The sequence below is a fragment of the Cinclus cinclus genome, chromosome 6, assembly GCF_963662255.1.
Source record: "Cinclus cinclus chromosome 6, bCinCin1.1, whole genome shotgun sequence".
Classification (NCBI taxonomy): domain Eukaryota; kingdom Metazoa; phylum Chordata; class Aves; order Passeriformes; family Cinclidae; genus Cinclus; species Cinclus cinclus.
The window spans coordinates 46,672,038-46,686,703 of record NC_085051.1 but is presented as its reverse complement, the minus strand read 5'-3'; positions in this window follow the sequence as shown (position 1 = coordinate 46,686,703).

Below are 14,666 nucleotides of genomic sequence, written 5' to 3'. Positions count from 1 at the left end.
GCCCCAGAGGATCTTGACTGACACTGATAATTTTCAGCCAGTTAAAACAGTTGGGAGGAGCCTGGCCTGCCGGGTAAAATGGAAAAAGGAAGTGGGCTGAACTGGTATTTTTGGAGTATCTTTATTTGAGTACATGGATTTTTATTTTTTTTATTCATTGTGGCTGAGTATTTTACTCATTGTGGCAATAAACAAAAGTGCAAACTAACTGTTTCCTGATGCAGAATGCTGTACTGTTTAAAAGAGAGGACAGGGAATATCCCAGTGTTTTGTAGACTTCAATTACCACAGCAGTGGTTCTACAGAATTTGCCAACTCAGTGGATGCTGTATAAAATTATTTCTGGGGCTGTTTTAGGACACTTACCCTTCTAAAGACCTAACTAGTCTCTCTCTCTCTCTCTCTCTCTCTTTTTTTCCCCCTATGTTAATATTTAATCTATATGTTTATAATAAAAACTGTGAACAGCAAGTATTCCCTTTTTTTTCCCCAATTATTTATACTAATGTTTAGCAGCATCTCAATGTGAGGTTCAATTCCTACTTTTTTCTCTGAGAAAACAAACACTGTTTCATGTAGTGCTGTCTGCAGGAGAGTTAACTGCTGACACATGGAGGAGATCCATAAGGTTTCTCTGTGCAAGATGCACGCAGGTACTGCAGCACTCTGAAGAACTGCTCTGAGGCACTGCTTCATCCTGTGCTCATTCCCAGGCTTTGATGTGTTCTGCAATAGTGTGCATTCATGTAAGAATTCTGTGAGTTAACAGTTGACATGCAAGAAGAAGGAAAAAGCGGTGTCCTGGGACACTCTTCTAATGGTCACAGCTGTATGTTGTCCCTGTAAAGCATCCTCAGCCACTATTTTGATTGGTATGTTTAAGTTTACTGTCACTGAAAATACTGTTAAAAGCTATTTTGTCAGTTCACTTTATTTGTAGACAAAAGGCACACGTGGTTTATAGTTGGATTTGCTCTTGCTTTTGTTAGTGACTCACCCAGTTTCCTAACTTAAAACAATTCTCATGAGAACAGCAGAGTTTCAGACCTGCACCAGTTTTATTTTGCTCAGCTCCCAAATGGATGTGGATGAATGAGAAGAACAGTTATGATCTTATAATAAATGTTATCCATACAGAGATCTGAGCCTGCATAGTTAGAAACCAACCATAGACTAAACTTTGATAGATATCAGATTTTCCAAAAAGTGTATGTATAATTTCACTGGTTAATCAAACAATCCTGTTTTATTTATTTGTGACTAAAAGCATTCTGTATGTAAACAAGGTCAACAAATTTATTTTTCAATTTTTTATGTCTCAGGGACACACCATGGCATTCTCTTTAAGGAAAAAAATGTGAGATTCTACCACAGAAGATGAGTGGGTTTAACAATTTGTAAACCACATTATCATGCAATGTTGCTTGGAAAATAATTGTATTTGATCTTATGTGATCACAACATAGATAGAGCCATGCTGTTAAATCCATTAGGCATCTCTAGTTTTTCCTTTTGTTGGCAGAACATCTGTGTAAAAACAAAAGGTGATTTTGTAAGCATTCAATTAAGTACATATGCTGTTTGACTCAAAAATTGTTTACTGATGAAAGTTCCCTTTAGAGCTATGAGTTGATTTTGCAGCCAAAACACAAGCTTATCTAGAAGTTTGGGGCAGGGTTGTCCCACATCTTATTTTCATCCTGCCAACATATATATGACATGGCTGCACAGTTGTGGAAAGCTTGGCATTTATCACCCTGGACAAGATATACCCTCCTTATTTTTCCAGCTTCTGCTGCAAAATTACATCACCATGTAAATACAGCCCTGTACATGATCTCATGCTTGGTACATGGAAAAAGCCATCACTAAAATCAGCACCATGTTTCACAAACACTGCTCCAGCACATGTACATTCTTTTGTCTAGCTTGCACTGAGGAACAGGCCATTGTCTCTCAGTCCATGGCAGAACTCCCACTGTGTTCAGCAGAAGCAACCAGTCTTCAAACCTGATTTAGTGATAATATGACTTATCTAGCAAAAGATTGCACACAGGGTTTTTTTTATCTGTTTTTAAAATAGATTAAAATCTCTTCACACTGATGTTTCTGTAGAAACTGAATTTCATGAAAGTGGATCTGCATATCTTAATGTAATGCAAGCCTTCCCACAGATTTCAGACTCTTTAAAATAAACCCTCTGTGCTTATTCTTTTCCCATATTCAAGCATACAGTTTTTTCCTTCCTTTGACTGGACTGTAGGCTGCTCTTCTCCCTCAGCATAAACAAATCTTTAAACAAGTCTGCTCTTTGCAATTAAGTTTCTGCATTTCTAGTAATGTTTCCCCCTTCTTTACCTAGTACTGGAACCAGCATTATACACGTGTAACTTGCTGTTTAAAGAACTAGCTACAGGCAGAAGCCTTTCACCTTAGGGTTTGGCTTCTGTCTGATGCTCTATGTCTTAGCTACCTTTGTTCACAGCTTCAATGTTATGGTTCTTTTGGTGCTACCCAAATGTCTGTATTGTCTAATTCCATTGAATACAACAATGGGGCAAATTAGTTGTGATTTTTTATGTGTGCCTGGGTACCTTCATTTGCCTTTTCCTTCCTCCAAAAATTACCTTAGAAAATAATTTTGTGTGATGAGAAGGAGCAAACTGTTTGTGCTTCCAACCTTTGAGGACAGTAGTGTTATTTGACTGCCACTGCAGTGCTTTGAGAGAGAGGAAGGCTCAAGGAAGAGTCATAAAAAGCTGCACCTCCAGGTGGAGGGAAGCCTGTACCCCCTTCATGTATGAACTGGGAAACCCTCATTAGCCTGGGGCTGGAATCCCTTGTCAGATGTATATTGTATTTTTTCCCCTTATCTTGAAAAACTTTCTGGAGCTATGGAGAAGCTAGAGAAAGCTTTCCATAGGAGGAATTATATGGTTCATGTATTTCTGTGAAGCAGAAAACTAACTAAAAGATCTTGGAGGACTTTGAAAAAAAAGTAATGTGAATGAACTTCTTAGTTTTAATATAGCCAAGCTTTGTCACTTGTCATAGGAGGGGTGTGGATTCTTCCTTTGTGAAACATAGCAGAAGAAAAGGGGATGTACACTCCAGAACAGGGTTGGCTTTTCCCTGCATTGGTATCATTAGTCCTTTCAACATGAAGGTGCAACTATATATGCTTAGCTGTCTCTTTTCCTGCAGTAAGGGCAAGCTGGGTTGGGAATTGTTGAAAGGGAAGTAGTGAAGGAGGTAAAATAAAAGTAGTGCTTTTCTTTTGAAAAAAACACTGCTTTTTCAAAGCAATGCAACATGCTTGTAACTATTGACAAAGCTTTTATTTGACATAACTAAAGATAGATGCTTACGCATTTAGGTATTTGCTTAGGTTCTATCAATACTTCCTGGCATGAGACTGGATTCATCCTTGCTATTTATATAAAGCTTCATTCTGCTGTGTTCACTGACCTTTGAGCTCTAGATGTAATTATGCCTGATTTCCTATGGATTCGTCCCTCATGGCTGATTGACTTTGATGTGCAAATCAGGGTAGACTTCTGCCATCTTTTTGCTGCACATCACATTTACAGAGTTTCTGTCTCTGATGGATTTTCTCATTTCTAATAAGAGGTGAGCCTATGGCAGTTATTCTTTCACCTGGGAAACTGGGAACTGGCTCTCCTTTTTCTACCTGAATGTTCTTGGGTTTTCTTAAATCCTTTGAAGACAGAATTATCTGTGACATCTCTGCCATCAGTCAAATTTGGCTGTAATAACTAATGGGCTCAAAAATTATTGTGGACCTCGGAAGAGAAATGAGCGAAAGCAAGCTCTGCTGCTTCAGGATCCTGGGGCTTAGCTTAGTCTTCTTCTGTTCTGCCTCGGGCCAGAGAAGTTTTTCAGATCACTGCTGATCCTGATTTCAGCAATGCTTGTTCTCAAGGCAGCTCAAGCAGTCTCTCTAAAGATACATTACTTAAAGCATGGACATTTTCTCGAAACATGTCCCTCTGTATGAACAGATCAAAGCACTAGTACTATCATATTGAGCCATGCCAACTACATCAACACTTCAATAGGAATTTTGGCAGGACAAGCCATGAATCCAGTATTTGGGTGTAGATCCTCAGGTGGTGCAATGTAAACTGGACTGTGCGTGTATTCAAGCCAGCTCATCTTATCTGGGGGTCTGGACATGCAAGCCACAGAAACTACAAGCTTCCACTGAAAAAGTAAGGAGATTGTGACAGCTGTCGTTCATCTCTTGGAAAGCTTCAGTTGGGTGTATCAAGGTCTCAGAAGTGTTCAGGGCTGGAAATGCATTTTCAGCAGCTCACATGAAAATGGGAAAAAAGAACCCACACCTATAATCTGGACTGATGCAGAGTTAGTCTAGAGATCCATGATTAATGTTGTCAGTTTTAGTGGTTCCTGATTGAAATACGGCTTCATGATCAACAAGCCTTGTGCATTTGTGTCCATCTTAATAAACAGGATTCCTTGATATGACAGGGAAGAAGGTGGAAGGGAAGAATATTTACTTATCAACACTCATAAGCTGCTTGAATAGTTCTCCGAAGTTTTCTGAGCAACAAGTGGGAAGCCACTTTAACAGAAAATATTAAGATACTGAACAAAACACCCCCACAAAAACAACAAACTAATTCTTTGACACTGGCACCAAATCTGTTTCTTCATGTGATGCAACAAAGACAATCCCTTCTTGCCTTACAGAAGAGACTTAAATCAATAATTACATAAAATGCAGTGCTTATTAATTAGAATATAGTAACAGCAAATAGTTTGCTTATTCATTAAAATATTATATATCCATATCTATGTTACTAAATAACTCAGAGAGTTAAACTAGCAATAATTTTTCAGATGTTTGCTTTTTCTTCATTTGAACACCTGCATTTCTGACTTTGAGCAATGCAAATAAATTTGCCGTATTACCTCTGAGTGGGACTGAATTTCTCTCATGCAGTATTCATTCAGTAACTATCTGGCTGTCTGTATAGAATATTTAATAACTTTTAATGAATTAGATCTAAAATCTGAATTTTGGTTTATTTTTACATTACATTGCCTGTTTATCAGTATGCAGTATGCGAAATCAAAATTATATAGGTTGTTGGAAACAAGGGTGGCAAAGCATCTCCAGGAAGGGGAGGTCATGAGGGATGCAGAACTGACTACTAACTTGTAATTCCAACAAGTGCAAATAAGACTCTAGCTGATTATCCCTGGAAGTACTGTTTGAGGCTGTTCAACAGCCTGCAAAATAATGCAGTGCTTTCACTCCAAGGGTATCTGCTCTCAGAAGGTGTCTGCAGCTGTTACAAAACAATAGGAAAGACCAGAAATGTTCCATGAAGTGCTTGTGTACAGACTTCTCATTTCTGTGACTCAGTCTTTTACAGGGAGCCAACAAACATACTTGAGAATGAATCTGCTAAACCATTAGCCCAGCAATCCTCACCCTAGGGTCTAAGTTCCACTGTGCTCAGTCTTACAGGTAACTAGAACTATGCAGCAAATCTTAGTTCTAATGATAAAAATTAGAGAATTGGGGACATTAAAAAATATTACACTAACAAGAATCTGAAATGTTCTGAATCTGCAACACTTAAAGATTGCAGTAATTTCAAAGCATGCCTAGAGAAACAGGAAAGGGAGGAGCTTGGCATTTGAGTCTGGTCTCCCGAGAGCACACCTGGCATCATGGTGGTGAGGCTTTTTTCACTTCTTAACAGAGATCTTTTTTCTAATTAATGAGATTGACTGAAACCATGTATGAAACTGTCTTACAGAAATACATGGGACTGCATTACATGAAAAAAGGAAAATTATTAAATTCACATTTTTAAAAAGACAGGGTGCAGTATGTTATAATCTTTGAATTTGGAGTAGTTCATTGAGGCCCAAAGAGGAGACCAGAACACATCCTGAAACTGAGATAAGAAACTAACACTGCAAACCATAAAATACATTTGTGATAATACCACTGGAATTCGCAAAGCAGAGGTATCCAGCTCACAGAAGCTCTTATAGGTTTACTAAGGCTATGATCACATAGGTGAACTAAAATATTAGAAGAAGATTAAAGAACAAAGGCAGAAGAAAGGCAGATAACACTAATGAAGAGGTTATAGGAGAAAAACCCACGCTTCTTCTCCAGGCTGCAGCAAATGGCACAACCTAAGACAAAGTTCAGCATTTGGATGAAAGTGCAAAACCTGCAGTAGACTGGACAGCCACCCACGAGATTGCTCATGCCAGTACCGTAGGCAGAGATGAAGCAGTGACACTTCTACACCAAAGGAATTCTTTGATGTGGAAAGGTCAGGGGACCATGTTGTGACAGGTAAAACACGGAGTTCTCATGAAAGCACACAAGATACTGACTGCTATTAGACAGGGTCACAGAGTGAAAGCTAAGAAACTAACAGGACTGTGTTTCTGTTGGAAACTGGCATACAACTGCCTTGGTGTCAGAGGTAGAGATGGCAAAGAAAAAAATCCTGATATTCTGGAGTTCTGGGACCTGTCAGTTACTTGGCATCACACACACACACACACACACACACACACACACACACACAGAGACCATAGACTGGGGGATAAATGGTTTAGGCAGCAGCCTAACAGGAGATGGTCCTGCTGTTGAGTGAGTTTGTTACTGTGAATAGAAGTAAACCAGCCAAAAAAAAAATCTAACTTTCTTCAAATGCCACACCACCAAAGAGCACATTTTGCTTAGGGAGAGAGAATTTCTATGATCTCCCCCATTGAAGTTAAAATCTTTCTCTACAGCTCTCAACCTGGCAGTCATTTGCTCCCACACATATAGTCCTCACAAGCCTATGCTGAATTTTTCCACAGGAAAAGACTATTTAACATTTTGACAGCAAGCCTTTTTGGTAAGTGTAGTCAGAAGGTGCAAAACAATCTGAAGTGCAAAAGGAATATAGCTCAGTATCACATTTGTATGGAGACACTACAGATTCAGCCAATTATCAGACAGAAAGAAAGGAACGTTTTGGCACCACACGACCATTGAGGTATGATATGATCGCAGTGATTCTTTATAGTCCATTCAATTTTGAGTGTGCAATCGTGGGCTAATATTCCAGTGTGCTGAGGTTAATTGCTTAATTTGTGTTTATCCAAGCTGATTGCAACTCTCAAATTACATACACCCTTAAAAGAGTGAAACATCTCCTGACAGCTGTAGTAAATTAGCCTGCTGTTGTAATTTACAGGAAGGAAACGGTAAGGACAAAACTATAGCACAGCAATTTCTGGAGGTTGTAGGCACAGCACACATTTTCAGAGGGTGAAACTGATATTTTGTGATTCAGAATGAAGATTCTTGAACTGGCAGTATATTAATGTTGAGGGGGGAAAAAAAAAGGGGGGGAAGTACCATCCTGAGACCATAGTTAAGAGTTTCACACAGATGACAGAGTTATGCATTGCTTCACTTTCTACTGGGAAAGTCCCAGCGGCAGAATAGTGTTGAGATGTACTCACCATGTTCATCTTTCAAGACAGATACAGAACAAAACAGAGAGCATTTAAAGGAAATTATGATATCAGGAACAAGAAAATCTGACCTCTGAGTAAGGAGTAAGGTACTGGGTGATTGAAGATAGAAAAGAGAAAGCATCAAGATAAAATTCTAATATTTTCATATGCAAATGTTTGTGGAAAAGACAGTTATCCATGTTGCAGGAATGAACTGCATACTCATGTCATCACAAATTACAAAGCAGTTTCAGCTAGAAAACATCTGCTTTGATTTTTTAAATGGCCCAGCAATATTTTATCATCTCTATAAAATACTGAAGCAAAAATAATGCTCTCAGAGACAACCTGAGTATCTTAAAAGTTTGATTATTACTGAAGATGAATGAGGTGGTTTTCTTTACTTCTTTAGTCTGCTGTCCTGCAGAGGAGTCTTTTAAAAAACAGTTCTTACCAGCAGTTCAAAAATTATATATGGGAAGTTTTAGTGATATCAAAATTATATATGGGAAGTTTTAGTGACATCAAAATTATATCTCTTTTTGACTGACTTTTTAATCCTTTCATTAAAGTTTGGCAGCATTCAGAAATAAGACTGACTAAAAGTTAATTTTGCAAAGGGAGTGTGATGTACTCACCTCAGCACTGATGAGGAAATAACCTTGCACAATTCACCCATTGGGTAGATATTTATTTCTGATAGACTAATGGTCCACATGGTAAATGTAATGTTAGTATTACTATAAAGCACAGCTTTCAGCAAACACAGCTTCTCCACTTTTGTTTAATCCACTAATTCCCTACTGTCTGTTCTGTCCCACAAACATTACTCTGTAAAAGCTTTCCATTACATCAGGTATGAACAAAAACTAAAACAAAGGTTCATTGACTTCCTCAGTCAGGGGCCCCATCATGCCTTCCCTGGGCATCTTTCATTGCAAGGGCTGTGTCAAGTATGCACGGGGTACTTGCTGGTCAGGGCACCAGTCAGAAATAGGAGTTTATAAAGGACTATTGAAAAAGCTTAGCAAGTGTTTTCTGATCTCATTTTGGAAGCTCTTCTAGTGACTTTCACTGCCCAAGCCCACTTTCATCAGAGTAGTTATTAACAGTGACTTTCAATGAAACAAGTTGAAGATGCCTGCAGTAACATCATGGTGGTATTACAAGCAGGGTGGAATTTGTTCCAGTTTCCTCTCCCAAAACAAATGGGACTGTACTGAAATCAGTAAAAATGCTTACATTTTGAGGGTTTTTTTATCTTTTTAAGTGTCATCCCACAGTTCCATCAGTTTCTTTTTCACTTAGAAGCTGGAATCTGATGTTTTGTCTAACGGGATGGCAAGGATTTTGTCAGGGAGAATATCTATACTAATAATGTGGAACAGAACACTGGCAGGAAGATAATACAGTCTGTTCTTGGTTTTAAGCTGAATTTGCCTTAACTTGGTGAACTTGAATTTGTTTTGACTTGCTAAGAAGTAAAAGGTAATTTTAAAACTCCCACATTCTGTATTAATGGCTCACATGCATAGGGAAAAGTTTAAGAAGGTAGCTCTTGTTTACATATCTTTAATGCATAGTTGGAAACCTGAACAGCACCACCGGAGATTTTATAATTAATTTATTTGCATATCAGTCCCAACCTATCCACATTTATAGTATAGTCTGTATCATAATCCTGGTGAAATTGATTAAGCACATCCTGACTTTCAAAGCCCTTCTGCATCCAGTCATATTTGTTAAGAGTTTGACGCACGAGCAGCTTTGCTGATTCCCAAACAAGTTGAAGTATAACAGGACGGGGCCTACCATGTCTTATGTTGATTTTCTGATTATATTTTATTACACTTCAGTTATACATTGAAACCATTTCTTTTTTTTCTACAGCACTTCCCGTTGGCAACGTGCCACTGTGTGAATGGCATAGAGTCTTCACTCCTTTTGTAGTATCGTGTGGTCTAATGCCAACTTTTTGTTTAAAAAGGGTGTGAAAGGATTTGGTCTATGAGAAAATGATGCTAAGCATTAGCTGTGACATCATTCAAGTACCTGCCTCATGAATAACCCCGGATACTCTCAGAAATACAGAGCAGAATAGAATTTTTTTAAATCGATTTCAGCAAGAATTCTGCTATAAAATCCCAAATGTCCTTTCTGTCTTCAGTTTCTACTTAAGCTTTGTTCTTGTTCATAAATTTTAGCTGATACCAAATACCCAACTATTATAAATGTGTGCTCTGGACAAAGGCCAACTATGATAACCACACTTGGCCTTAGCAAGCATCAAATTAATTTCCAAAGCTGTTTAATGTGGTTTTCAATTTCCCATCACCATTTGTTATGCAGCGTTGCTAGGTGCTCTTATAGCACCTGTGATACAATCTCTGCTCAGCTGATTTTGTGAGTTTTCCTCTGAGCACAGAAAGCTTTTAAAATGCGTAGGTTATGTTACAGCAGAAATCATGAGTAGGTATTTTTACAGATGAAAATGACTATGCAGATGAACTAGTTTATTTTCTAATTACTTAGACCTTCTTCCTTGGAATGAGTATTAATTCAAATAAAAAAAACAATGGCCATAAATGGTTCCAGGATTTGTATGTGAAGCTCTACATGAAAAATGGAACAGAATTAAGTGCCTTAATTGAGTACTTATTGTCATGTTCTCTTCATAAGATGTTTTCTTGTGGAACAGACAAAAAAAAATGCTATTATTATTTAGCTCCACAGCTAATTTTTTGTAAAAAAAATTTAGGTCTCAAAGTAAGGTACTAGACCTTAGAAACTAATGGAGCTACTTTTGAAAAGTAATTTCTAATGCTGCTCTTTTCCTAAGGAGAATAAGTCCATTAATAAGAAATGATAGAATCATCATTAATTTTATTTATTTTCTTGATAGACTATTCATTGCCTCAGGTAAATTCCACAAAGATGGAATAAGAAAGAAGCAGAAGACTTAAGAACAAGCCATGCCCAAATGACTGTGGGGTAGTAGGAAGATGATGTGGGCTTCTCTATGTGAGTTCATGCATCTGGTTTGTGTGTATCTACAGAGGAATCTGCAGAAGGAATTGTAGAAGAGACTGGCAGAAGGACCACAAGATAGCAGTGTGAAGATTAAGGCCCCAAGAAGAACAGAGAAAACCAAAACGTAGCAGGCAGCTGACACATGAGCAATAGAACTGAGCTTTGCTAGACACTTGTGCTACTGTGGCAATACCAAGTATTTCTGAAGACTCGGATTATTCAGTGTGCTCTGGCTGCTTTAAGATGCTCTGGAGTAAATCAAACCAAATAAACCTTTTTGTTCATAACTGTCAAGTTAAAGCACGAGAAAGCAGAGATTAAAGTAATTTTCATGCTCAAATTATGTATTTTTAATATCTTTAATGCGCTACTTTTTCATTAACTTTAATTACAAGTTTTCTTGGTTTATCATTTTTAGCTTAAGAGTAATAACAATATCACTCTAAAATCATCTGGAAAAAATTGTCTGGATTTTACTCTACATTATGAAATCCATTTTCAAGTAGTTTTGTCAGGAACTAATTCCCAGCATTGGTTGAAACAGCTTTTGCAGAAAATCAGATCTTTATTAAATGCACATTTTTATACAAAAATACTGATTTCTGGGGAAAATCTTGTTTTCTTTTAAATTAACTAATTAAATACTCAGAAATAGTCTCTTAGGCAAAAACTGAAAAGCTTCACTGTGGAAATACTCCCATATCTTCCTATGGGAGCTGTAGTTCAAACGACTCATTGTCATCCATTAGGAATTGCTCTCTGTAAGGAGACTGCAACTCCAAGGAAGCACTGCAGGCAACCAACACAACAGGAGACTGACAGACACAGTCACAAGCCAAACCTGAAACCTTGGGTACAGCTCCAAGGAACCAGCAGGGTGACATTTTCTAGACTCTAGCTTTTGGAACTCTTAGGGAATAGCTGGAAATGTGGCTTCCTTTTGTAATCCAAGACTCTACACCTTTTCCTGCAAGATAAAATTTCCAAGAGCAATGGAATAAAAATTACTATCAACTTATCTTTCTCCTTGCTCCTTTGAAACTAGTATTATTCATACACTGGAACATGGGAACTATGCAAGGTTGGAGTCTGACACTGGTAGTACTGACCCCACTATCTTCCAGAACTGTCATCTGACAGCTAGCTTAAATCATGTTATACCCAGTGTCTGCACATTTGTTTGCATATACCAATTAGAATTTATATTACCCTAAACTATATTGTAAAGAAAGTTCATCCACAAAATATCCATCAGCAAAGCTTAATAAACAGACTTATCTTACATTAGTCTTCCACTCTTTCCCATTGAACATATGGTTTCACTTTGAAAGAGCAGACTTACAATAAACTGTATCATCAGTAGGCTGATAAAGGCTGTAATTCGTAACAGGACATCTATTTGAGGAAGATTTCCCATGCCTAGTCAATGCTTAATTGCTTTCTAAAATATTAACTTTTGCTATATATTTGGGCACTGAGTACTGTATATAGGAAAAGCAATTATGGTTCTTGCCCATCTCTCCAACAATTTTAGTTTTTCATTTATTTTACATGTACATGCTGGTGTTTGGATACTTAACAGATACTAACCTCAAGATCCTTTGCACTTAAGAGACAAATGGAATCTTAACTCTACTTCAATGGCTCTGGGTTTGCTGCTCTTGTAATGTGGCACAACAAAAGTTCTGAATAGTGCAATTTACATTTCACAGTGCAAATGTAGTGGGATCACCAGCTCCTTCACTGGGTGCTGCAAGGTTCCTGGAAACCTATTGGCCCAGATTAAGACATCGGCCTGCCTGTGTGAAACATTTTGCTTGGAGGTCAGATGAGGTGCACAGGTGACAGAGATTCTTGAGTTTTATGAGGTTCCTTGTGACTTTCTTTTAGTCTTTCTTCTTTTTGACATCACCAGAATACATAGTTTCCACTTGAACCACCAGTGCCTTTTGCCTAGGCAGTGAAATAAGTCACTGTAGTGAGACTATTTCTCTGTGGTAATTGTTGATGTATCTACACAACTCCCAGATGATACAAACCACATGTATCTTCAAAATAACAAGACTAGTGCAGGTCTCTGTGTGGTGCTTTTTCTTATAGACCAGGCTGCAAATAAATGCTCCCAGGAGAGTGCTCAGGTAAGTCATATATAGAGTGGTATGAAGACTGAGCACATCACAGGGCTTGGAATCTGTTTGGTGATGTACTGCCATGGCCTGTAAACATGGAAAAGGATTATCAACACGCTGACGCGGGAGGTTTATGACTAAGTCAACCATCCTGTTTAAAATGCAAACTTGCACTCATCAGAAAAACATACAAAGGGGCCACTAGTAGTGCCTGGAGCCAGAAATCTCCAGGTTCTGCTCACACAGAGTAGCTGGCAAAGACACATTCTGAAGATGAAAGAGAGGCAAGGGAGGAGATAATGGGACTAGAAAACCAAGCACCCCTTGTCCAAATGGTACAGGATTCTAAGTCTAACCATCAGCCATTTAAGAAACCATCAGCCCACCTCTGGCATTGGATGTAAACCAATGCCACAAGATAGCAAGTCCTGGATCATTTGGCAAATGAAAGAGGCAAAACCTAATCAAGCTTTTCATCAATCTTATAACTTAAATAAATAAAATAATACTAAGATAACAAAATAAATACATAATAAATACAATAAGTATACTACAATAAATACAACAAATATAAGATAATATAGCATAATATGATACAACATATAATAAGTATACAATCAATATAATAACACTAAGATACATTTTGTAACACCCTCAGGTCAATGAGGTCACAATACAAATGCTGATCCTGAAGGTATCAGGATTAGATATTAATGTAATATAATATAATATAATATAATATAATATAATATAATATAATATAGAAATTACATTGGGGGGTGTTCCAGCCTCTTGGGAAAGAAACAATTCCCCATGTAATTGTCATTCTTGCACATTTTTTGGCATAGGATCATAAGAGTACTGAAAGACTTTTTCTTCTATATCCCCAAATCAAAGCTTTACCAGCTAGTAGTGGAGATATTTGGACATCCAGATATGGTGGAATGAACAGTTTCTCCATCAACTTCTTGACAAGCAAATAGCATACCAAGCTGGTATGATGCTGATGAACTGCCACAGTGGCTTGGGAAGGCAGGGTACCTGGAGAAATCTAGATTCACTGTCAAATTCTACAGATTCAAAATCAGCCTGTAACTGAGCAGAAATTGGGTACAGACCAATTGCCTGTTTATTAAGTGCTTCTCTGCTTTTCACTTTGAACTGCACAATGAAAACCAGCCTCAAAAGACTTCCAATTTAAGAGGCCCATGTATAAAGATCACATGAATAAATAGCTCACAGTGAATTCAGTAAATCTGAATCACTTTTAGGTTTTTTTTTCCTTATTCTAGATCTTCTGTTTGTTCCACTTGGCAATTTCTGACATGAATTTTGCTTCCTCATTCCATGTACACCCAAAGCCCTCCAAGTTTAGCCAGAGAATGAGGCATCCAAGAAGTAAGATCAGTCTGGTCAGAGTAATTCTTTCAGCAACAATGTCTTCAGTTGAGCAACATTAAACTTTCTCACGTGTTTAGTTGCAAACGTGTTTAACCTGTGAAAAGGTGTTTCTTGTAGAACTTAAGAACTGAGGGACTTAAGAGTCTTATGCAGGCCAGCTCAGTCAAAGTTCTTAGCAAACAGCCCCATAGAGATTAATGCCCACATCCATGGACATATTCTACATGTTTTATAAAATCCAGGCTATCTGCATGTTGCCTTTCAGAACTAATATCATAGCCCTGGAAAGACTGCCAGGAGAAATGGGAGACAAACATTTTGACCATTGAAATGTTGCAATGGTTTGCAAGACATATATCCTCTCCAAACAAGATACAAGGCACAGATCCATTACATAATTCCTAAACATTTCCCATACGAGTAAATAAGGAGTGAATAATTGCATTTGCATTCCTCTTTTTTTTTTATTTTCATGGGTTTATATGAAAAACCATTTGCTTAAAATTTGGATCATGTTTCTTTGAACTTTTGTAAATCCGTATGTGTGTTTTTGTGCTTGTGCTTTTTGTAGTCTTG